Consider the following 26125-nt stretch of genomic DNA (forward strand, 5'->3'; position numbering starts at 1 on the left):
TTCTGTGCACTGCTGCATATCTCTGCATATCTCAAAGGTCATACCCATTCTGGTTCTATCACCAGTGAGACAAAGATATACCAGGCAACATTTTTTTCGTTTAATTTACCTTTTTTTAGGCCCAACAGATATTTGTTTTCCAAACACTCAAAGCATGAAGTCTTCATTCCCCTATTAACTCATTTTGATGGAGAATACAGTCAGGATATTGGAGAACCATAAACTGGAACATCACAGGAAGACAACACTGACAGGACTGCTTTCCTTCCACACTCCCATTATTTAATTTTCCTTTAAAAAGGAAAAAAAAATCATCATCACCAAAATCCTTCCAAAACAGAACAGAAGTTACCCTACTTTCATCCCCCATCCACTTCTTCCCTAATACCCACTGTCAAGACCAAAAGCCCTACCAGGTTCCTTTCAGTAAGGATCTGACACAAAAGAAAAAGGTGGTAAGGTTGAGTAAAAACTGTGAGATGAAAGGAGGTCTGAAATTTAAAACTCAGTGCCATATGAAGGCAGCATTTATAAATGCTAAAGAAGCAAAAAGCAAAACACGTTATTTTGCCTTGCATTTCCCCAGAAAGCATTTACAGGTACACGAGTGCAACAGTCAGCCTTTTATAACATATGCATAGTTTTTCATCTACTTACTCAGTTGCCATCATTTTGCCTCCTTCTTTAACAGACTGAGGGTCTTGAGACAGACTGAAAGCTTTCCCAAGGAGAGCTAATAAGGAGAACATTGATAGAAAAACTCGTTAAGACAAATGAGTTTCAGGAAAGTGATTTATGCTGCTGAATTTGTAAAGGATCTTGCAGTCATTCCAGCCCCAACACTGTCTGACAGCAGTTGTTTTTATGAAAGAAGTTAAACAGAAGCCTGACTGCTGCCTAGGCCTTTCTTGCAGAAGGCTGGGTTAGTTAAACAAATAAAGCAAAATAATAAACAACTGGAAAGAGAACATGATGTAGCAGCTAATGCTATCAACTGATCAGACTTACTACAGTTCAGAGGTGCATGCCACCCAGGAGTCACAAAGCCTCGGCGCATTCTGCAGGATGGCATTTGGACATCAAAAGTTGCTGCTACTGGGCCAGATGGCCTTACTGCTGGAGCGTGTTGAGCAATCTATTCTTAGATGCCAGCGTTACTGCTTCATGGAGAGCTAAGGGTGATGTGGCAAGTTTCTCGTCCTCAAATGTGTTAGTATGGCTTGATCCTGGAGGTTTGCAATTACCTCACAGCCACTTGTACTTTGTAATGGAGCCCATCAGTGGAGATGTCTGCAGATTCGTCTGGGAGCAGCCTCCAGATGCATCTGAATTTCAATTCTGTTAGTCTGTACAATTCTCTTTTTTCTTTCTTCCAGACTGTATCCTCCATCTCTTTCTATTATTAACAGTTTCTCATCTTTACTTTCATTGGAGCACTCCTTGGATTGATTTAAAAGCCCTGACTTAATTAGCTGCCAAGGCAGAATTAGGATGCCTAAAACCCACGATGCCACTTCACATCCATCTCCTGTGCTTCCATCATCCTCTATTTCTTTCCCTTTTTTGTCTTGCTCTTTGTAGGTTTTTCTTCTTATGAGTCCCCCATTGGTCAAAAGCATCCCATGGCGAGAAAGAGAGAATTTTTATTTTGTCCGAGGTCAAACAATAAATTTAAGTGCCATCCTCTTGATCTTTGTGAGATGCTGAGGCTGCCACAGTCTTTCTGTGCCTTTACAAGCAGAAGAAGGGCTGAGGAAAGGGAACGAAGTGCAGGAACCTCCTGATTTCATCCTGATACTTGGAGCTCTCAGTACCAGCCGCTACAAAGTCACTGATTCTATTTTTCTTTTCCTGGCAGAAGCATCTGTGCAGTCAATATCTAGCCACAAAAATCCACAGAACCTTTATTCTATTTGCACTGCAGGCAGCAAAACACTTTCCAACAAACTTGGAGCCTCTAGCAATAGAGCAAAAGAACAAGAGAAACACAACTTGAAAGTGACACAGAGAGCAGAGGAAATGAAGAATGTTACAGAAATTTTAATTACTGCAGAAGTAAGATGTCATAAATACAACTCAATGACTGTAGAAAGCAAGCCATGGTGTCATCTAGAAAGAGGGATGATCAGCAGATAATGAGACTGAGGGATGGCATGAAAGAATATGACAAAATCTTTGAGCTTAGAATCTTCCAGGAAAAAAAAAAAAAAGAACAGTGGCAAAGACTTAAATGCACATAATCAAACTCCTCCCTCCCCTGCCATAACACCTCAGGGACTGTGATTAAGGAACATAAATATTTTTCTAGGCATTCCCATGATTTTGTTCAGAGCACTTGGCACATGAGAAGACCAAGTTGTTTTGTTGGTCTAAGATGGCCTGCATCTTTCACGTCTGCATAGAGACTACCAAACTCTGGGTACTATATAAAGGAGAAAAAAACCCAGAGCGTTTCAAATCACCATCACCCCTTCTCTGCTTACTAGCGTCTCATTAGCACCTCCTGCCCTCAGCTGTGCTTTAGCTTCTAGAAGTTGAGGAGTCAGTCTAACTACAGACATACTTTCAGACCTTTAAGAGTTCAGCGTTTGGTTATGGAGTAGAAGGTGATAAGGAAGGACACAAATAATTGTCTTTCCCATTTTAAGGATCGTGAAGGAAAACAAGGCTATGACACTGAACTGCTGAGTAAAGAATATTGAGGAATATCCTGCCAAGCTTTATTATCTTACCCATTCCAGCCAGCCACCATTGGATTTCTGGGCAGATTTCCAGAATCAGCGTAATGCAGAACTGTACACACATATGAAAGCTTAGCTCATCCTGTAGTCACTTTGCTATTTAATTTTCCTAAGGAATGTCTGGCATGCAGTTCCCTTGTGTGCATGGCCCCTAGCAGTGACCAGTGCCACAGATCATCTACAGAGCATCCGTTTGATGCAACTATCATAGGCCTCCTCTTCCAAGCATGCCCTCAAGGTGCCCATTCCAAAGGGTTCTACTTCTCCTCTAAAATCCCAGTTCAACAGTCTATTAGAGGCTTTGGTGTGCTTTTCACAGGGGCTCTTACAGTGCAGTGCAATTAAATTTCCATTAGTTTGTGACAGTTGCATACAGTGAACTTTATCAGAGAGATCTTTGGCATTCATACGTTACACTGAAGCACTAGTTTAAGCAGTTAAAAATTTGTCTCCCTCCATACACAACCTTAATGAGGCTTTTCAGAAGCATTCCCCCACTTAGGAGTTTGTGAATTAAAGAGTTCAGAGGATATGTAATTGGAAACAGTTCCATCAAATAATGGCTGCAGACTGGAATTCCCTTCTTGCCCTGAGGGACAATGTACTTTGTTTCCAAGCCAGAAGAATATTAATTTCCATTTACAGAACCCTTCTACATTCGGAGTACTCAGACGGACCATTACCTGCCACTGAGACACGGCTGCCTCTGGGACAGAAGGCATCAGTCCCCTGTGATCAGAACTGCCATTTCTTGCACAAAATCTGTTGTGCAGGTGTTAGGCTAACCAACTGAGACCAGGCCATTAGATGGTGCATAGGAGCATGGCCCCGGTGATTTCTGGTAAACAAATGGAATTTGACAGAAGACTCCAGGTTTAGGCATGCAAGCATGGAGCTGAAAAAGCATCCATTTAGTCTTACAAGGAGTTCAAGTGACTTTGGCAGTACATCTTGCTAGGCACACTAGACCTTACAGCGCTATGCCGTGGCACTGATTCAGTGAAGGCTCAGCTGGAAGAGTGGCACCCACTGCAGCACACCCTTCCATTTTTCTTGGAAGTCTTCAACTGTATGCCTAGACTGATGCACTTATCTTATATTAGTTGACATGAATGCAGCCTGAAGAAGCATAGCTGTAGGACATTGAGTGTTGCTAAACAGACTCTTTTTGAGCTCAGTGAAGGAAGTCTAGCAACTGCAATGAAAACTTGTCACAGTCTGTTTCCTTTGGAGTCACCCTGATTCTGATTTTGCTATGAGTTTTGTTGTCCTAAACACAAAGATCTCGCTCTAATTCTTTTTAAAGGAGAGAAACATACCCTTGCAGGTGGCAAGAATGCAGCACAAGCAATGCCCAGTTTTGCTCCTAAAGCATTTCCATCTGCCAGTCTTGAACAAGATGAGCCTCAGTGTGCACCTGTTCTCAATATTTTCACATTTTTTTCTTCTATGAAGGATTCTCATTCTGTAGTTTCTACTGATGTGAGAAAACTAAATTATCAAACACAAGTGAAGGGGTAACTTCCCTGTTTGTAATCACACAGGCAAACTTGAAACCCTATATGATCTTCCCGTATATTTTGCTAGAGAGGGGGTTTGTTTAGATATCCCTGGCTCAGAGCTCCTCTTTACACAGCTGTGCAGCATACTGACTGCCAAATCCCACCTAAGAGAGAGCTACAAATTAATGGCACTCTCTCTGTCTCTTTCTTACCTACCCCCCTTATAAAGCACTTAGAAGATTAATAGAAGTGTTAAAAAAGTTGTGTATCGTTCCTCTTCTGAACAGCTGCTGTACATTTGTGGTGGTTTCACAATGGTAGGTAGCTCAGCTTCACCATGCCACTTTTGCACTCCCCATCATCAAAAGGCTGGAGGCAGAAAATACAATGAAAAAAAGAGCTTGTAGGTTAAGATGAGGACAGGGAGATCACTCACCAATTACCATCACGAGCAAAGCAGACTCAGCATAGGGAGATTAATATATTTATTGTCTATCACTAGCAGACTAGAGCAGTGAGAAACTACAAGCAAACTAAAAACATCTTCCTCTACTCACCCTCTTCTACCTCCTCCCCCTGAGTGGTGCAGGGGAGCGGGTAATGGGGGCTGTTGTCAGTCCCTAAGACTTTGTCTCTGCCGTTCCTTCACGGTCACTCCCTGCCCCTGCTGCCCGCCCCTGCTCCCCGTGGGGTCCCTCCCGCAGGATGCTGTCCTTCCCGAACTGAGCCTGCAGGGGCTGCCCACAGGCAGCAGCAGCTCTTCAAGAACTGCTCGCACACGGCTCTGTACCGCGGGGTCCATCCCCCAGGAGCAAACTGCCCCAGCACGGGTCCCTCATGGGCGGCAGCTCCCCCCAGAGCCCCTGCTCCTGCGTGGGCTCCTCTCCACAGGCTGCAGCTCCGGCCCGGGGCCTGCTCCTGCGGGGGCTCTCCATGGGCCGCAGCCTCCTCCAGGCCACATCCACCTGCTCCAGCGGGGGCTCCTCCACGGGGGGGCTGCAGCGTGGAGATCTGCTCCATGTGGGACCCATGGGTGCAGGGGGACAGCCTGCTCCACCAGGGGCCTCTCCGTAGGCCACAGGGGAACTTCTGCTCTGTGCCTGGAGCACCTCCTGCTGCACTCACCTTGAGGGCTGCAGGGCTGCTTCTCATTTTCTTGCTCCTCTCTCCCAGCTGCTGCTGTACAGCAGTTTTTTTTCTTTTTTTCTTTTTTTTTTCCCTAAATCTGCTCTCACAGAGGCAGAACCAGCTCGGCTCTGGCCAGCGGTGGGTCCCTTTTGGAGCCGTCTGGAGCTGGCTCTGACCTGACATGGGGCAGCTGCTGGGCTCTGCTCACGGAGGCCACTCCTTCAGTCCTCCCCAGTGCCCCCATACAAAACCCTGCCGTGTCAGCCCAATAAAACCTTCATTGTACAGAATGTACAAGTAGAGCCACAGAGGGCAAAAATATCTTCACTGTCTTCTTTGCTTAGCTGTGCCCCTCACACAGGTTGAGGACTCAAGACACTTAAGTTTAGTATTGCAACATTAATTCTTCTCTCTTTCATATCTTCTCCAGCAATCAGGTTTCTAACATTTCCCCTTCTCAATATGAATGCAATTACATATGTCTCCATGGTTGCTACTGCTGCATGGGGAAGAACCTGTGACATGTCCCAGATCAATGAATAGCATTGCAATGTCTTTATCACAGCTACAGCAAGAAAGCAGACATCATAATGCCAGAGGATGGGGTGCAAGTGTGTGTGTGCATGTGTCTGTGCAGGGGCACATCTTCACAGGCTGTTCTGAGCAGTACTAACACCATTTTACAGGGAGGTTGTTTTCTCAGATAAAGTTCAGTTACCCTAAAGAGAGAGACGATGCTACCATGAGGGAGAAAACACTGCACTTAGTTCATGAGGATGGAATTGTGCTACCAGAATAACAGCACCTGTTGGCTACTCTGCAAGAGAATAGCTTCTCCATTGTAAGAAGTAACACAGCTTAGTTAGAATTCAGAAGCCCTTTCCACTGAGCACAAGCATAAGGATTTCTTGTAATCTTTCTCTGGCACCATTTGAGAATATATATGAACACTAAAACTGGCTAAGAAACCACCCACACATTTTCAATATATGATAAGGTCTCATGAGAACCTATGTCTTTCAGTAGAATGTGATGCGTAAGAATCAGCAGACTAGTATTTGTTACTGGATTTTCCGTTGGAAAAAGAAGGATTTTCCATTTCATGTGGAAGGTCTTTAAAAAAGTAGACCAACATGAAAAATATGAAAGTATTTCTTCTGGGCAAAAAAAAAGCATTTGTTTTCAGGAGAGTGTTTGGACTCTAGCAATTTCTGACCAGTTGTCATTTGATGCATTGTCATTCAGACAAAATCGTGACTGCTTTGACTTCTTTTGGCTTCGAGCGGAAGTGATATTGGTCATGGCATCTTTGGAGCTCGCTGTCAGAAATGACGCAACAATTTTGCCTCTAATTGTACCCATTAACAGAGCAAGGAAACTTCCTACTCATTATTCCAAGAATAGCAACAGTGCCTTTTGAGAGGGGATTAGCTGAAATTTCAAGTGTGCCAATACTTGTCAACTCTGAAAGCTCTCCCAAGCAGCAAGATTAGTCGGCAGAAGAAGGGAGCCTGCACAGCAGTGATGTGAATTGGTGTTGAGGATTGGTGACATAAGTTGCAATGTGCTGAGAACTCCTAACTATTCCATATGAATAAGCATAGTGAGATGGCCTTCCTACTGGCAGGCTCAGCAGAACTCCTGCTTCTGGGAATCTGCAAAGGTTGACAGCCTTCTCAAACCTAAAACCAATGCTGAGGCACAATGCTAGATCAACATGGAAGGAGGAGAAGGCTGATTTCCACTCTGCATGCATCCTGTGTCTGTTTGCTCTTGTGTTCTTTCATCATACTGGAAATTCAACATGCAGGAGGACTATGTGTTGGGATCAATCATGGAAGAGGATAAATATAATTTTGTGGGGGTCTGCATTTTATTTGTCTGTGTGGTTTGATGAAGAGAGAATGTCTCAAATGCTTGTATGAAAGTTTTTTGGTAATTGTTCCCATTGACTGGCCAAGACTCATTTTGCTGGCTCTCCTTTTTACTTTTTCCTTTGAGAGCAGTGCCTATTAGTGACAATCAGTTAGTAAAAGAGATATATTGTCGCCCGTTAGGGCATGTTGCAACTTTTCAGTCTGGTTATTTTATTAAATCAACCCAAATTAAATATCTTGCTTATGCTGCACACTTCCCACCTCCTGATAAACCTTCTGCCTGAATGGAAGCAGGCGAGGTGTGAGAACTCAAGTAGACTGTTAATGTGTGCCTTGGGGAAAGTTACCATTTTTAATGATCCCATGAAATAGATGCAAGTTCCAGACATATCCTTTATCTCTAGTTTCTTCATGCATACATGCCATCTGCTTTTTGCTTTATAGTAGGAAGATGTAGAATGTTTTGTTTAAGTAGTCCTGGAAACTGGAGGAAATAATTCCAGTGACACCTATGCATTCTCATGAAGATCCTCTTTTAGCTCAAGCCGAGAGAGTTCTTTCTCCAAAAGAAAACATCAGGGGCTCCATTCTCTACTCTCAACATACAAGCGGATGTGTAGCCAGGTGCTGCTGTTCCCATTTGCATGCTGCTGCAAGACTTTTACGAGCCTTAGAGGTGATGTCAACAGAAAGGTGTTGCTTATGTGGTGTGCTGACAAACAACTGGAGGTTCTGGCTGTGTTAGTGGGGTCATATTTTGTCTTTTGGAGAGGAGAGTGGTTAGAATACCTGTAAAGCTAGCATGCTAGTAACAACCAAGCAGTACAGGTTAGGTTCATTCCTGTTCCTGTTGTTTATTAGTGATGTGAGCCCATTCCCATTTTCTGTTGCCTTCGTTTTCTGTAAGGGTTTGGTTTGCCTAGTCTGTAACAACCAGGCTTATGTTCCTCAGGTTCAAGTTCTTTTATCTTTTCAGTTTTTTTTTTAGCCCTGCCAGAGCAAGGATGATGCTCAATTCAGGTCGGCACAGCATACTACTTCTAGGACAGACATACTCCTTTGGGACCACAGTTTAGGCTATGTAGAAGAGCACCAGGATTAACATGCCACTCCTTTCAAGAAGTGCTCAATTCTGTTCCTTGGGGCTGCCTCCCAGTAAAGGAACTTACCATGACCTTTAGGGGAGCACCGGGCCAGGTGAGCTGCTGGCAGAAGTGACTTGCACTCTGTTCACTAGAAAGTTTCTCCCTCATCTAAAGAGGCTTTTTGCTTTGCAGATTGTCACAAATCCGGGCAGGGGAAAGCAGTATGGGAGGGATAGATTTGACAGCTGCAAGCTTCAGCAGTTAAGCGTAGGCTGTTTCTGTCTCTTAATCAGTATACACGTTTCCCCCCACTCCCCGCCCCACCACCCCGTAACCTGTTGAATTCTTTGTGCCGGTTTCTTCCTCCCCTCTGAAATTAATTCTTCTGGTTCCTAGTACCTTCTTAATCCTTTGCAGCAATTTGAGCAGCTGAATGGAGAGGAAGCTTGGGCTATTGCTTAGAGACCAGGACCGAGGCATTAGAAAGGTAGGAGCTTCATGCTACAGACAGGCTTGCTGTGTGACAGTGGGGAGATTGTATTGTCTCACTTTACCTCAGCTTCCCCCTGTGTGACTAGAGGAGTGTTACTCACTTCCCTTGCAGGGGGTAGCACGAGGTGTCTGCCAGTGGGGTTTATAAAGAGCTTTGAGACTGCTGCCTTTGAAAGATGAACAGTTTTGCTGCAGTGAGTGCTCGATGACTGGACATGTTTGACAGCACTTTGTGGAGCAAAGAAATGAGTGGGACTGTGCATTGTTGTCACAAAGGGGAGACAGTTTCTGAGACAGCTTTTGAAGTTGAATTCTATATATCATTTTAATGCAAGAGTATATTTTAATTTAGACACGTATAAGGCACGACAACTTCAAAAATTAGAGCAGAGGCTGAGTCAGGCAGCCATGCTGGAACATTCCTGGGCAACAGGCACTGCCCCAGGGCCAGCACTGAGCTTCGGTTTCCATTCCCAACAAGTGTTCTGGTGTAGGTTAAACAAAGAAGGACCCTGAAAAGTGGCAAGAGTTACTTGGGAAAGCTCAAAGAACACAAAAGCAATGAGAGTGTTCTGCTGGTCTCTTACAGAGATTAATAGTATGTTTTATATTAACTATGTTTTGATGATGGGTATGGCATTCCAAATGCAATAGTACAATTTTCCAGTGAGAAGACTAAGAAAAAGAGTTGAAGGCTGAAACTCAAATCCAGCTTAGCATTTTTGCAGGTAAGTTTTTTGGATTCAGAGCTCATTTGGGAAGGGAGAGAGACATAGGTTCAAGTCCCTGCAGATTCAGAGCAAAGGTTTTCCTCTCCAGTCACTGTGAATTAGGTAGAACAGGAATGCAGCTCACTCAGTCTCCCACACACGGTATCAACAACCAGAAAAGCCCGTTATGCAGGTAGTACAAGACAATCAGAGGTCTCCTTTTGGCCTTCTGGCACACTCATGAGAGGAGGATGTAAGACAAGAGATGAGATAACTAAACACAGAGATCATTCCTACTGCTCTTTTCCCTTCAGACCGGATTTAGCTCTTGTGAGAAGTTCAGAACTGACGTTACTGAGGTCTGAGGTTGCCTGTTTACCTCAGAAAACGAGCAGAGCACAGGCTGTGGCAGCTCAGGCTTCCATGGAATGCCTCAACAAATCATCCTTCACCCAAAGGGATGTGCCTCGGGAGCACAGGGAGAGTAGTATACTTGCAGCATGCCACCACTTCGCTCTTTCAAAGCATCTTCAGCCCAAGGATGTCAAAGGGCTTTTCAGGTATTCCTAAATGATGTGCCTGGCACCTGCAAGAGGTTCACTGATCTCAGCAGATAGGGCAGCTAAGTACTACTGGTTTTTTTTGTTTGTTTGCTTGTTTCCCCTGAAAGTGAAGCACACACCTCATTCTACTGCAGGCTGTGCCTGCTCTCAGCATCAACTTAAGGGGACACAGTAAGTCGTGTAGAACTTTGTGATGCTGGCACACAGTCTGTACGGATAAGTGGGATAATTCACACTTCTCTTGCTGTTGCTTCAGTCTTTTTGTGCCTCTTGCTGGATCATATGTTGTGGATTATACGTGAGCCACAGATTCCTCAGAACTGCGTCCTCACTCTAAACCCATACTCAAGAAGCATTCAGTATAGAATCATTAGGGGCTCTTAGGATCAGGCTGTTGATTCTGCTAGCCATAGAAAAATAATCCCATTTGAAAGTGTTTAGGGTTGAATATAATTAGATGTGAAGACAGAGAGGACGATATAGACATTGCTAGGGGAGGCTGCTGCATGAGAAGCCATATTGTTTACCGATTCTCCTGCTTGAAATGGCAATAAATGACATTTCTCATGCAACAGACACAAGAATAAGATCTGTTCGCAAGTAGGAAGAGCCTTAATTTGAATGCAGATAGTTAGCATTTCAGTCAGGACAACCCTTAAGAGCTGAATTGGCTAGGATTCACTGCATGGGACTTGAAATCAGATCATATACAAACTCAGTGGAAATAGTGTTTTAGTGGGAGTTGGAGGAGATCCCAGATGAATAACAATTAGATTCCATTTCAACCCTTACTCTTGGCCAGCTGCTTCTTTTGTATGTGCTGTGGAAGATTAAAAAGTTTGGAAACAGTGTTCATGTGGCACCTTACCCCAGTGCTGGGGCATTCTCTGGCGCACTTCTCTATACCAGCAGTGCTAACAGTTTAATAAGACTAAGGTTCAGCATTTGAGAGTGTGATGCTGAAGAGCTGCATATAGCCAGGGTGCAGTCTATTTCAGTCAAATCCATTCTGCCTTGAGAAAACTTCAGGGACAAAGGATGATTAGATGTAGAATTGAAGCTTACTCGAGCAAGTAAGTGGCCAAAGACATAATAAGCTTTGTTTACTCTTTTCTGGCTAGCATACTGATAACAGTTATGACGTTTCCTCTGAAAAGAGTAAAAATTGCACACAGGTGTCCAAACTCCCCCATTATATTCCATACCTTGGACTCTATACAGAGGTCTCCCTGTGCATCATTGGAAAGCTATGGAACTTCTGGAATCCTTTCAGCGTTTTTCTGTATGGGGAATCTTCTTTTGTTTGTTTGTTTGTTTTGGTTCTTTTGTTTTTTTAATGGGGAATCTTGGAATATGGTTACCTTTTGCTGGAATCTCTGATCCTGTCTCAGAACTGTTGGTAAGCTGATTGCATAGAAACATTGCCACAGAACCTATGAGGTTTTCTAATAATTACAGCTGGACAAACTGATTCTAGAATGAGGAATATCACAAAGCTCATTGAATACATTATTCATTGATTTTCACTTTATTCACTCAGCTACAGAATGAATAAAAAACAAATTATAAAATGACTCAATTATTGTCATTTACCTAGCTACTGTATAAGAACAGTAGCTTCTGATATCAAGAGCTGCTTCTCCTGATAGCAAGAGCTGATACTCCCATTAAAGCTGTTGATCAGATAGGATCTACAAGTCTCCAAACCAGATACATCTGTGCGTAGGCTATTGTACGTGCTATTGATGCCAATAAATTTGCAGTAATGTTCTATTTTGCCTAAAGCATCCTTTTAGATGACTCTTCTCCACAAAATATAGTCTCCCATTGATACCTGAAATTTTTCACTAATACAAATTCACGCTGGTTTTGACTACTGATTTTTTAAAATAGCCTCATATCCAGAAGCACACGGATCAGCTCAGTGTTTTCAGCTATGTAAATAGTGAAAGCTGACTACTCCAGACGGCATCTTAACAATGCTACCTGAACCATGCAGTTTTATCATGGCATACAGTTACACACAGTGGCTGAAGCAGAAAAATAAACCCACTGTTTTTTCTCCATTGATGCCTCTTACACAATTCATCACTGTTTTGCAAAGAGGCTTAAGCTGTCCTGTGGCAGTAATCACTGTGAAATCTCCATAAGTGCTGGAAAAGGGTGGTCCATTCCAAGTGCAACCTAACCATGAGCCTTCAGTCTATAATGCAACCTGGTTTTCTAGATAGAAATTTCTCTCTCTGTCCAACTAAGAATGGGTCACAGTTTGGATGTAAAATTGAGAATAGAATCCAAGTCCTGCCATGATAAGACCTGAAGAGAAATACAGTCTCTTCCAGCTAAGTTATTTGAAGAGCATTCCTTTGGCAAGACGTGAATTTTTTTTTTGCTATGTTAAAACCCTGCGGGTTCCAAAATAGCATCCCCCTGGAACACCCCAGCATACTCTTTCGGTGAGCCTTGTCCGTGCTGGAACAAAACTTTGGCAGTATGATCTTCACTGTCTGATTACTGTATAGTACAGTGACAAGTAGTACACAAGAAGAGAATTGTTAAGGCTGTCATTGTTCCTAGACATAAAGGAATTAGAGCGCCCAGTAACCGAGGACATGGAAGCAATGTTTGAAATGTCTAATGAATTCCAGTTATTGCTTTAATTTACTTTGGAAAAAAAAAAGAGATGGTGGTGAGCCTTATGGGGTTTCCAACATGCCTGAAAGGGTGGAAGAATTCAATCGTTCTGCACAGGGGTGCAAAACCCAAGAAAACATCCTCAAATTCACAGTGGCATCAATTACTCTGAGCTTAGGAATTTGGAAGATATGTTTCAAATAAAGGAGAAAAACAATAAATGAGACACAGCCAAGTATCTCACTGCCCTTTATAGACAGAGTCATGGAGTGAAACAGCAAAACAGTCAATACTACAGTTAACTAGAGGATAATTTTTCAAGAGGAAGAGAACAGGCTTTAGGATCTGCCCTTTCTTTAAAGAGACAAGCCTAAAGCTTTTTATCCACTTACTGCCCCCAGCCCTCCCACTCCACCATGCTCCCTTGAACAAGGGAGCCTGGCACCAGCAGAGGGAATTCCACAGCAGCATAATTTAAGAATGCCAGCACTAAGAGAAACTTCTGACTTGCAAGATTTTTTTCTTTTTTTTTTCTTTTTTTCAGTATTCAGCTTTATACAAAGTGCCTGTATCTCAGGACTGTAATTTATTTCTTTGTGCCACATACGGACACACACCAATACTTTCAATGACATTTCTTTGGTCATTTTGTAAATATCACATAATACATCCTTGCTTGCAAAAGCAAAGATTCCTGATAGAAACTTACTTTCACAGTAACCCACCACATAATCTGCAAGTGTCCACTGATACTTTCCTCTTGCCAAGGTGTCTCTTGCTTATGAAGTTTCATATCCCAGGAAGGTCTGCTGTTTGCTGAACCCCATCCCAGTTGCATTGTGGGCCTAACTGCTGCCACTCAGACCAGAGAGATAAATTTGTTAGCTTCTAGCTTAATTTAAAAATATGGTGGATAGCAATAAGCACATCAACAAAGTATGAGTTTATATGGCATGAGTAAGCACTGACTTTTAGCTGAGAGAAAACTGGTAGGAGAGGTACAATGAGAAGAAGAGTAAAATGGAGTGAGAGGTAGGTTTTTACTGAGCTGGAGATCTGGTATATGATGGAGAGGTCAGCTGAGAAACAAGGAACTATCAACAGAGCTATTCTCACCTAATCTGGACATGCCATTGGCCAGTATATCAAAGGAACCATGACCAGGGAGGAGGCAGAGGTAATGAAAGTCTTAGGAGGTGTTTTTCTAGTTAAAATAGAAGTTGAATGTCTAAAAGGTAGATTTGCTTCTCACTGCTATTTGCTTGTGGGTTTTGCAAGCAAGGCAGAGCAAATTTGGTCTCAAAAATAGAGGTTGCCCCTTCTTCACTTTATTCAGGAATTTTTGTCTGTTTGCTGTGAGGATGGATGCAATTCAGTGTTACTTGCCTTCCACTATAAATTGCATTTGATTCTTATTATCAGGTGACTGCTGACTGTCCAGCAAGATTCTCACTTTACAGATGGTCCCAAGATCACTGTCCAAATGACCTTATGTGCCATATCCTGTAGAGACTATATAGTGGTCTACAGCTGCAACTCAAATTCTACCTTTCTCAAAGGCACACAGACAGTAGCCCAGGACTGCTTCCCTGCCTCTTCATACATTTCGAGAGTACATCTGCTGTGTGAGCATGCTGGTCTCTGCTAACTGTGTAGGGAATCAGGTACTAATCCTTTAGTAGAGGGTGTAGCAGTCACAGGAAGACAGGAATTGTGGCAATCCAGAATGAAGATGCACAGTATGAAGAATCATATCTCCCTGCAGGGTTGGACTGGGGTCGAGCAGCAGAGGTGCATGCAAACAGCATAGAACTAAATGACCCTGGGGACAGAGTACCCTTCCTAGCACAGTAGGGAGGGTATTTAGTCTCCATGGCACATTGTACAAACTCTATTTCATCTCCATGAAATAATGCAGTGACTAATGAATCTCTGTCACATTTTGTTTGATCTGAAGTCACCCTGAGAACAAGTATTATGTGTAGCTATGCCCTGGACACAAGGAGCTTCGTTTCAGCTACAAGCAAGGCTGATCCTCCTAGCCTAAAAGTGTGATAATTGCTCTCCCCCTTTCATACCTGTCCTTACCTCTGGGCTTCTCACTGTTTGATTAAAATCTGTTTTATACTATGCTGTTTTTTCCTGTGAGTGGCTGCATTGTCTCTTCCCACCACCTTTTCTGCAGCTTTGGGAGCTCTTCATGCACTACACGTTTTTTATACAGAACAGCTGCTGCCAAAAGTGGAATTTCCCCCACCACACAACTTCCAAGGCTAAACTAGAGTCTAAGCAGAATCTGTTCATCACCAGAATCAAGATTTCAACGACTCCTCATGCTAAAGTAACCACAGATGCAGATGCTGCCACTTCTGTTGCTTCTTCCCAAGATGGGAAGTATTGTCACATTCCTAGCATATAGGGTCTGGAACCATCACTGATGTAGCTTCACAGCTGAAGTGTGAAAGCACAAATAGCACTGCCAGCTTATGCTGAGCCACATGGTGTCAGCTTATGCTACCACCCTGTTGGCACTAGGGTACTGAAGCAAACTTGTTAAATCTGTTGCTAGAGGAGATTGCACAGCTGTAAGTACCACAAGGTCGGCATTGGACATCTTGTTTTAGGAGCAGAAGAACAATCAGTCCCACAGCTTCTCACTCTGATTTCCAGTAATTGTTTTTGTAACTTTCCTGGAATATCTTGGTGGAAGTCAGGCTCCTATAGTTCAGGAGAATCTTTTATTTTTATGTTTCCAGAACCACTCATATATATATTTTCCAAATAAAGGGAAGATAAAAGGACTCCAGCACATGGTGGGAAGCTCAAAGCTGTATTATGTAGAGAATTGCAATGGATTTGTAAGTCAGATGTTTTTGTAAGTTAAGACTCCCCACAAGGCACAAGCAAGCTGCAGTAAGGCACTGCAGGGAGATCCAGTGGTACATACAGACATAAGCAGCTCATCAAGATGAGCTCTACATTTGGTTGCAGATGCAGGCTACATAGGTTTCCAGAGTCATCACTGACTGAAGCACTGTTCTTTTGGTCAGGTATATGAGTGTAAGCTGACATTTGTATCTCAGTTCTGAGATAGGGCATGGATGAATAATTAGTGTATGTTAGGTATCAGGTGAAGAAGTGATACTTTTGGCATCACTTGTGATCAAGTGATCAAGTGATGCCTTTGGCAGAAGTGTGATGAATTTTTCCGAATGCTCCCCCACCACATGGGGAGTATAAAGTAATCCAACTCCTGGAACTAACAGCAATCTAAACTGTCTTCATCATGATAAATTGACTTGACAGCATGTCCTAATAGTGTTAAAGCCTAGGAATTACTGAGCAGTTAAGATGGGGAAAAGGAGCACATTTCATAACTTTTCCAAGTCTTAGAACACTACAGTAATTCCACATGCTCTTCTGCTCTCCTGGCAAGGTCAGTAGTTTATAAAGCCTCAAGAAACTGGGAAGTCTCCTCTTAACCCAAAAGTAAGTATCCATGATGTTCAACTGCTGAGCATACAAGTTCTGTCACCTTCCCACCTGCATTGGTGTCAAATGATGCGTTCCTTCCAGTGCAACTACATAGGCAAATTCGTCTGCTCTTGGTGTCAACCAGCTGCTGTTTCCACAAACAGTCTTGAGCACTACCTGTTTTCCATAAGTCAAAACCCTGATGGAAGTTCATGTGTCTGTGTGGAAGGGAAATGGGGAAATTAGATTTCCCCTGAAGCAATGGTTATTATTCCTATCTGTCATCTGAGGCATTAGAATCAGCTGTGCAACTGGTTCTGCCCTGTCCTCTGCTCTTCCCCTTTCCACACCAGAAGCATCTCAGCTTTGAAGCAGTATCTGTAGAACAGAAAAATTTAGTCTTGCATGTGCCACCAAGCAGCCTATGTCCAATTCTGCATTCCTAATTCTCCTTGTGCTTCTCAGCCAGGAAACCACACCACCTTCAACTGTAGGTGCCACTGAAGCAAGATGGACAAGACCCAGGTAACTGCAGGTATACTAGCCACTGGGTTTCCAAAGCCAGGACCCCAAAACAAGGGCCTGAAACAGTCTTCTGTAAGCCAAGCCAAGCCAGGCCAAGCTAGGCCTTGCCTCACCTCTTTCTCACTGAATTCAACTGCACTAGTCTTGTTATACTGTTTTGCGTCAAGCCTCAACATACAGTAGGGTCTGAGCAGCTCAGTAGGCAGCAGGATTTACCCCACAGAACAACCTTAATAATCTTTGGTGAGTATGCAGAATAAAACCACTACGGAAATATAGTACATCAGGCCCATGTGGTAGTAACAATCTCCTAGTGACTGTGCTGCTGGTGCAATTCACCGTTGTCCTAGTCTGGTATCCAGCACTGAAATCAGAGTAGCCTGCAAGGGCACAGGACTGCAGTCCTAGAAGAGGCAAATCTGTCCATGCATTTCCAGGCTGGTGCAAGTCTGCTGAAGGCAGTGTTGCTAAGATGCATGAAGAGCTCGGTGGTGAGCCATTTCTGTGTATGCAATTTGCAAGTTTATGGGATTCTGGATTATTGAACAGGAGTCTTTCATATAGATTTGTGTCATTCTCCAGTGCTGAGGGGCAGATTGGTTTCAGCCTCTAGAAAATTCCAGGGCTTTCTTCTTGTAGTAAGGGGTTAAAATAAGCCACATGAGAGAGCAGCCAGTAAAAGTCTAAGCCTGATTACAAACAGATCTAATACTGTCATAACAAAAATCCTTTTACTGAGTCCAATTCTGACACTTATTCAAAAAGTAAAAATAATTTATTCCTACTGAGGAAGAGACGTAATATCCATTTATATCTTGCAGTCCCAGTGATTATGAAAAGGATTGCCAATTCCCTAACACAAACCTCAGCTTTTTTGCAGTGTTCCTACATATTAGCCCAGAATAGGAGAGGAGAAAAAGGTGTTTAGTCTGCTAGCAGAGCATTCAGGCGGAGTGCTAGTTCTGGATCTCTTCAGGAGGACCACATACTCATTGGTGCTAGGCTGACAAACTGTAATTACTATATGAAGAACTGGAGGCGATTTGGAGAATGCTCATCAGTGTAATTAAAAGTGAGCTTTTGCCAGCTACTTCCATTTTATATAGTTATAAGTCTATTATTTGAACAAAGATGAAATGGCCTTTGTATAGTACAAAATAGAAGAGGTGTGAAAAAATGTTTAAAACCTACAAAAGGATGCTACCGGCATGCATTTGCAGGCATGTAATTATTCCATTACATGTATAACCTTTAAAAGAAATAATGGTATTAAAGACAGTTGAAACTGAGGAATACTGTCTTGGAAGAGATCAGATGCTATCTTGAATGTGGTGTTGTATGCAGACACCATATTTCCATTAAGAAATTAATCCATACAACTTCTGTTTATGGTAATTATTTCATTGAAACGATTTCTGGAACTTACATAACCTCCCCCTCACACATGCTTCAGATTTATATAGCAGCTTCCTATTTGCAATATTGGAAGTATAGTTTTGGCTACAACTTATTAAACCTCTCTTCACTCCCAGGAAGTGTTACATGTGTCACTAGAGGATCCTCTCCATGTGGTTAGCTGCACACATACATTTAGAATATTGGATTGCTCTTTTATACAGTAGCTGTTCTTCCCGAATACCACTGTTCACCCTGTTAGCCAGAGCAAATGGTATCGTGGTTTTTCTATCACAGTAAGTCATCAACTATTTCCACTCCTGTTGGGAGATCTAAACAGGACTGGTAGTGCACATTTGGCACAGTCCAATATACAGCATTTCCTCCCACCAAAGCTGCTTTGCATTCTTCCTCAGTGCTTGCAGAGCACCAGTCTAATTAGCAGACAACCATGTTCTGTGTGACTGGTGTTCCTTTTGAGGAGAAAAATCTAATTTAAATGGAGTGAATGGACTCCCCATTGACATGTGTTTCAAAGATACTTCAGGAGAGGCAGCTCCCAAGCCCTCTGGCAGCTGGTGACAAACTCACTTCTACCCAGGAGGCTTCTTCCTGGGTACTGCTTAGCAAGTACGATCATTTCCCTCATCCTAGTTCCTACTATGCCTTAGGAAAGAAATTAATGGCAAGAAGGAAGCTTCTGAGTGAATCACTTCTGCTGAGCAAATATGAGAGCATGAGAATCATCCCCATAAACCTAAGAGTATTTCCTTGGTTAATAATTCTACAAGAGACACCAACATAGTTACATCAGAGATAAAAGTATCCCTGTCCAGAGAGCTTCCAGTAGTGCCAGCATCCTAGCTTTTCCCAGGCCATTCAAATGTCCCAAACCAGACTGTTTTGTTCACCTCAAGTAGAGTACTTTTTCCAAATCTCCTCAAGTTGCTGCCTTTTATTAAAAGCACAGCGTGTGTATGCAATACATTATATTTACTGCTTTAAGGAACAGACTTTCTTCGTGCAGTAGATACCTGATCTCAAGCTTCTTCCTCTGGACAATTCCTGTCACCTAGATTGACTCTGGTTATAGTGAAGTTAGTCCATAGATAAATGAGAGCAAGCGTATCATTCTTACCTCACCTTAAGTAGATTATTTCATACGACTGTAGCAGAAGCACCAAAAGCCACCAAACTGCACAAAGAGTAAGGCACCACTTACCAAGAGAAATAATGGAAGTAGGTCCAAAAGCTGGCCCCAGGCTTTTCTTCTGGGTGTAACAATGAGGCTATTTCGCAAACTGGACCCAGAAGCCAGACTGGACTTCCCTCTTCATCTGATTCCCGGGGTCTGCATGAATACCAGCTGTTCCTTCCATTCCTTTTGCTGCTCTTGCCCATTTCTAGCACATAAGGGAAATCCTGGCAGTCAGCCCAGCCACTCCTTGTGGGCTTAACAAATGGATTAGATTTTCTTCAACTGTGTCAGGGTAACAAAATGGACTTGTCAGCAGCAATTTTCCCTGAATAAAGTGAGTCTGCAGGTGACATCTTTCCAATCTTCCTCAGTCTTACTAGTGATGCCTGGAGCCCAGATCCTTGGGGAAGGAAATTTTTGTCAAGTAGGCTGTCACCGATAAGAGAAAAGAGGAGAGTGTCTTGGTCTACAGCAGAGGAGCAGACCCCACTGAGCTAGAACATGAGAGGCCACAGCTCGTATTTGCCATCTCCTGGGCACATTACTGACTCTGACCCCAGCCGGCCTTGTGGATGCCAGCTCACACTCTCCTTTCATGCTCAGACCCCTTTAGTACATATCAACACACATTGTCTGCCAGTCATGTTGTTTGCACTAAAATTGGTGCAAAAGACCCAGTTTTTTTCCCCAAATCCTTACCCTTATCTACCAGTCATGCCCTCAATTTTCCCAAGAACTTCTTCAAGGTAAGAATGACTATATACAGGAGAAATGCCTGCCACAGATATGGATGAAAGTAACCATAGAAAGCTTCTGTTCAGGAAGATATGGCATTAATATCTCCATCCCTAGAAGCAGATGGTGATAAGTGAACGGCATATTTGACATATCTGTTATAGTCACCCACCCAACCAAAAAAAGATCAGATCACACCAGCATTGGCTCAGATCTTCTTCCTTCAACGCAGGAAAATCCATTTCCTCAGCACGGTGCCTTGTGCTTATTCTTACAAGCTGTGCTGTTCCGAAGAACCCACAATAGCTGAAAAACATATTTGCGTCAGCGCGTCATATTGAATTTTCACTTTTCAAATGTAGCATATGTGTATGATATTCTATATTACTGAGGTGAATTTGTCTTAAAATATTTTATGGGGTCTCTAAAATCAACATGTTCTGGTGAGAAGGAGGAAATACTCTGTCAGTGGGACTCCCTTCTTCATCCTGTCCTCTAGCACTAGAAAGACAGATTTATAGCAATGCTAGAAGAATATGATCAGGGAGTCAATGCCAGGTGTGTAGAACAGGTATAAAGTGGTTCCGCAGAGACTAGAATGTTATATGTAAACCCTTTACAAATATAGCACCGACCTTCCAGATAACTAAGGAACTAAAGATAGTCACTGCTATTTGAGGAGATGTTTCTGATGAAGGTGTGGAAGCAGTGATGACTTGCAGAGCAAAGTAAATCTACAGCCATAAAAACAATAGAGTGGAGTCCATCAGGCTTAGAAGGAGTTAAAGAGCTTGAAGTCCAGAAATTACCTTGAATTTATTTTTTAACTATGCGTGGTTCCTCTGTGACATAAACTTTGCCTATACTGAACTTCCTCCAAAGTACCAATCTAATGACCTACAAATGAGACCAGAAAGTAAGATAGCTAAAAAGTTTTAGTGGAGGGTATTTTGGAGAGAAAAGTGTAGGATGGGGAAGAAACAGCTAGTTGCTGAAAGGTACTCTTCTTTTGGAAACACAGCCTCTTTCAGATCTCACCTATGCAGTTACAGGTTTAATGAAGTCAGAAATAGATCTAACACAGGAGGGAGGTGACAGAAGGAGGAAGACCTACAGCTAATCTTAGCTAGGTTGTATCACAGCTCTGTTGGTAGGGATAGCAATGAGCTATACATTTTGGGGGAGTCAGAAGTAAGATTGTGCAACTGACCTTTCATAAACTTACCACTGCTAAATAGATCCTGTTTATTGTTCTCCAGCCCTTGTCTTAGGAAAGATAACAGCCAGTAAAACCTCATCTGAGATGAATTCAGTTCTCCTTTGACTCCTTCTGCCTTAATCTTCCCCTTCTAGGCCATGCTTTTCTGTGACTCCATCTGTTCTCATGCCAGCTATATGAAAAAATGCAAGATAAAGACAAGTAGCAAAAGACTCTAGGAAAGTTGAGATATCCAGCACTACAAAAACTTACTTTTGCCAGTCTTTAGCTTTTCTTCAAAAAGTGAAGTTTTAAAGAGAAACCAGAAAGGCTATGTGAGTTGGACTACATATTTACTGATGTAACATTGCTTGAGGGAGCACCATTTGCCTTTCATCATTGTCAGATTTCTAGACTGATATATATTCGTGCCACGGTCAAGGCTACTGAATATGCAGGCCTGTAGGGCCCAAGTACCAAGCCACAGAAGTTAGGCACCTACTGGCAGGTGGGGGACCCAGTGATCTTCACTGTCTTTGCACTAGGGGACATGCCAGCTGTGCAACATAACAGGTGAGTACAGCAGTCACGATCAACACGGGGTGATGCAGCATGTTCGAGAGAAGCATGCTCTGTGTACTCACAGTGAGAGCAGTTTTCACTCTGTCTTGTTCTGGCATTCCTTGTAGTCTAAAATCATTCATGCAGGAATGAACGATTGTCTGTGGGAATGAACCATACTGGATATTTGTTTAATTGAAGCTGACTGATAGAGAACAGGGAGCACCACGGATTTCTGTATGCTGGCTGGGTTGGGGGTTTGCTTTTTTGCATTGTGGGAGAAGATGAAAGAGGGGTTAGAGTTTTTTACCTTAATACAGCTCTCAGCAGACGGGTCTCTATTTTGGGACAGCTGAAATCAGCGACAAACTAGTGAGCACTGATGCTTTGGATGGTCAACAAGACTGAATGAACGTGAAGCCTCAGGTGCTTGTTTTAAGAGAAGATACAGTATTATGGCAATTTTAGGAAAGTTTGCACACCTTTGGACCTGTGGTGTCCAATCTAGTTAGCAACAGAGACTTTCAGTTTTTGGAGCTGAACACTTGTACTGTCTGTAACGGCAGTTTTTAAGAGAAAAGAGGCTTGGCTCTTTGGGATCCACAGCTGCAAAGGCCAAGGTAACATGAGTCAGAGGATCTCTTTGCAGCACAATCCAGATTTCTAAGAAGCCAAAAAGGTAGAGCTAACTCCTGCGCCAACGAGGCAGCTCATGCTAGCCAGAAGGTTTGGCACAGGCCTCTCTGAAGTTTGTCACAGAGCAGAAATTGTTGCGGCCAAACTGTTCATCCACAGATATCCCCAGGGAAGTTGGAGGCAGCTGGCTGGAGGATACCTCTTGTCAGGAGCAATGTTAGAGACAACTGAATAAAAGTCAGTCAGTTGTTTTCTCTCAGAGGAGAGGAAGCTGATGTTTCAGTTGACAACACAGGTTACTACTGGGTCAAGTACAGCTATCTCTGCATTTAAGATAGGTCTGGACTGTCAAATCCTTGCCTCTGGAGCATGCGTCCCAGCTAGACAGAGCAAGGCACTGACAGGCTCAGACTGTTCCCAGTCCTCCTCTTGCATCTTTGCTTGCCTTTGTCCTGTGCTGCTCCTCTGCACACCACTCACATACTGCTGGCAGCATTTACCTCAGTAGGCACTTCAACATGCCTCCCCCTCTCCATTTGCCTTTTTCTCTTTTGTACCATCCGACTCATCGTCACTCTCCCAGAACACCTTCCCTTCTTGCTGGCTTTTCTCTTCCAGCTTTTCTTTGGGGTGCAGCCCAAGTGATGACCATTTGCTTGGTTTTAAAGCAATACATTGCAAACACAACAGTTAACTGTATCCTGACAGACAGGAGAAATCATCTCTCTTCTTGATCACCTGCCTGCTCTGCCTAAAACATTGTTTTTTTTAGCAACAGTCTCTGCAATGGTTTGCAAGCCTAAGGAATGCAAGGTAGAGGACACGGAGGAAAAGACAGAAAGTCAAAAAGCAAGCTCTAGGCCTACCCTTTTAACTGAGGAACAATTACCAGCTATGAAATATTTAAAAAGAAAGAAACTACAGATCAGAACCCCAAAGTAATGAGTCTGAATCAACAGCCACCGGATTGAAGACACCTTGCCTTCCTCCCTGTTTTCCAAAGGCAAAACAAACCTTATGCTTTCTGGTGTTTAACTCCTCAGAGACTGCATATTCAAATTTTATGTAGCATTGTTGACTTCTGAAGTCAGATTTGTTTAAAAACTAAATAAAAAGAAAGCAGAGAAAGAAAAAAAAAACATCAAAAGACTTACACTGACTTCAGAGAGGTACTAAATATCTCAAGACTTATTTTAAAGCTGCAAAGGTTGACAGCACCACAGGGGAATGAAATCCTGGTAGCCACCAGCCATTACAACCCTGCCAGGCCCTCTTCACAGCATCAAAAATAACATCTTACCTGAAGACTTCACAGAGTTAAAAAGAGAGCTGCTTCCTAGAGCACTTACTTTGGGCTCAGAAGTGATAGCAGGGCCCTGAGACACTTGCCTTTTTCACCCAGATAAGAGCTCCTTTGTCCAGATGGCAATTAATACGGCCTCTTCAGGGTGAGAACAGGTCCATTTCTTTTATAGCCTGTCAGCTCTTCCTTTCCCAGCTCTTTCCTGGGTTATGTATGCCATGCTGTAAAGGCAAGGGGCTCACTTTTCACACAGATTTGCAAGGCATCAGATATGTGCAGGATCAAGAGGTGGAAAGAAAGAGGAAGATGAACAGGGATAGACTTCAAGATGGAACGCACTTTCTGTGGTGTGTGCCTGAGTAGGTCAAAAGAGGAAGAGATACAAGTTGTAAAAGAAGAATGTGAGTAGACCCAAAGTTGCAACTGCACCTGGGTATTTGGGAAACTCATATGTAATAAGAGTAGTAAAATATCGTTCTTTGCCCACAGGGAAGAGAAAGTTCAGCACTCTTGGAACATCCATTTACACTGTGTATCTATTGGGCAGTGCCTGCTCCTCATCACCTCCTAGGGCGCTTCTCCTTGGGTGTCATGGCCCTGGACTCATGGATCCCAAATGGCCTGGAGGCAGATATCTGCCAATGGGCATAATCAATACCTGGTAGTGGTATGTAAGCTGTGAGACTACTCCAGAGATATTGGGATCTCAGAAATTCAAGAGACTCTGGTTTGGTCAGAAAATAGCCAAGGTTAGTGTAAAACACACATGAAAAATCATGAGAACCAAAGTCAACAGCTGACTGTGCAGCTGCAAAGCTCGGAGCATCCTGATTCTCTGAAGAGCACTTGTGAGATGGTTTTTCTTAAAATGTCCATGGGACACTGAGCCTAAAGTCCTGTAACTTAATGCCACTCTTCCTGGCCCTGTTTCCCCAGTACTTTTCTCTTTGCTTCTATCCTGATAATTAGCTAACAAGGCATTGCATCTCTATACAAGCTTCTGTTTCTCAGGTTTTTGTCTGTACTTTTTCATTCCTCTTTTTCCCTATGTTTTCCCTCCCTGTTGTTTGCTTTCTTTATGTGTAATTAGCAAGCTAAGTGGTGCATCTGATGTTAGGCAGAGGACAGTGCAGACTGCGCTGGGAGTTGGGCAGAACAAAGAGCCAGGTGAATGGAAAGACTGGAAACCTGATGGCCCCTGTCCAAAGGACTACTTGTACGGTATGGCTGCGCTAGAGCTTTGGGATATGGGGACATGGACCTCCCAGTAGCTTGCTGGGAAGTCCAGGTAAAACTCTGTGATTTGAAGGATCTTTGTCAAACCTAAGATGTCACCAGATAATTTTAGTCTGATGATTCAGCGTTTTCTGCAAAAACAAAATTTTATCAGAAAATTCCTTTTTCCTAAACACTTCTAGCTGGAAGCAGAGCAACAAGATATAGGAGCTTGAGTGTTTGTGTAAGTCTGCTTGAGTGTAGGCTCAAAAGTGACCTTACCACCTGCTTCAGTAAAAAGACAACACAGGTAGTTTATGTACACACTAGACAGACAGGTACTTGCCACATGATAAGTTTGAATATAAAAAAATGTAGTGAGAATCAGCAATAACCAGGCTGGCAGGAGAGAAGGTATATGAGCTGGGTAGTTACAGAAATGGAAGATCAGGAGATGAATGTGGTATGTCACACAAACATGTCCCTTCTTTTCTAGCAGGCTGCATGTCACAGGCAGGTACCTAGGGCATGGACAGAGATCAGAGAGGTAAAGCTAACGCTTTCTTCTTCACCTTGCTGCGTTCCTCCTACTAATCCTGTTGCTTCTAGGGAAAGATGCCTTTCGACAATGCATTGGGAGTCAAGGAAGCAGAAGAACTGAGCAGTTTGTTATATTGAACTAGCTAAGAGGCTGAAATGTGGTGGTTGTGAGGAGGATCATTGTTGTCTGTAATTTAGCTGTCTTTGTGGCCAATCTCTGTCATATTTTGAGAAAGACAAAGGCAATAAAATTCACATTTCAGAGTGACAGAAAGTGTGGCATGACCATTGGAAGAATAAGGGACCCCATGACAAGCCAGGAGACTTAGCTTTACTGCTTATGTCTGGGCTAGAAGCTACAAAAATATTTTTAAAATGAGATGACCCCATCTGAGCCCTGGGTCTCCGCAGTAGCACTGAGAACAGAGCTCTAAGTGCTGTTCCACAGACTTGGAGACAGGGTGATTTGTGCCATCTGAGGGTTCAGCCTGCTTTGTGTCACCTGCTTTTCTTCTTCTCTTCTTCTTTTCAATACCGTTCATCTAGTACTTTTTTGCCTGCCACTGTGTCTCTTTTTAGTGACTCCTTTTCATTGATGAAGGTCAGGGTGTTC

The 26125-nt window shown here is 43.1% G+C and overlaps 1 protein-coding gene across 1 annotated transcript in view; it reads left to right on the top strand.

The window, feature by feature from the left end:
* IQSEC3 (IQ motif and Sec7 domain ArfGEF 3) overlaps positions 1-26125 on the top strand; it is a 97207-nt gene that overhangs the window by 15622 nt on the left and 55460 nt on the right. The window lies entirely within an intron of this gene.

Source organism: Cygnus atratus, chromosome 1 (assembly GCF_013377495.2).
Source record: "Cygnus atratus isolate AKBS03 ecotype Queensland, Australia chromosome 1, CAtr_DNAZoo_HiC_assembly, whole genome shotgun sequence".
NCBI lineage: Eukaryota > Metazoa > Chordata > Aves > Anseriformes > Anatidae > Cygnus > Cygnus atratus.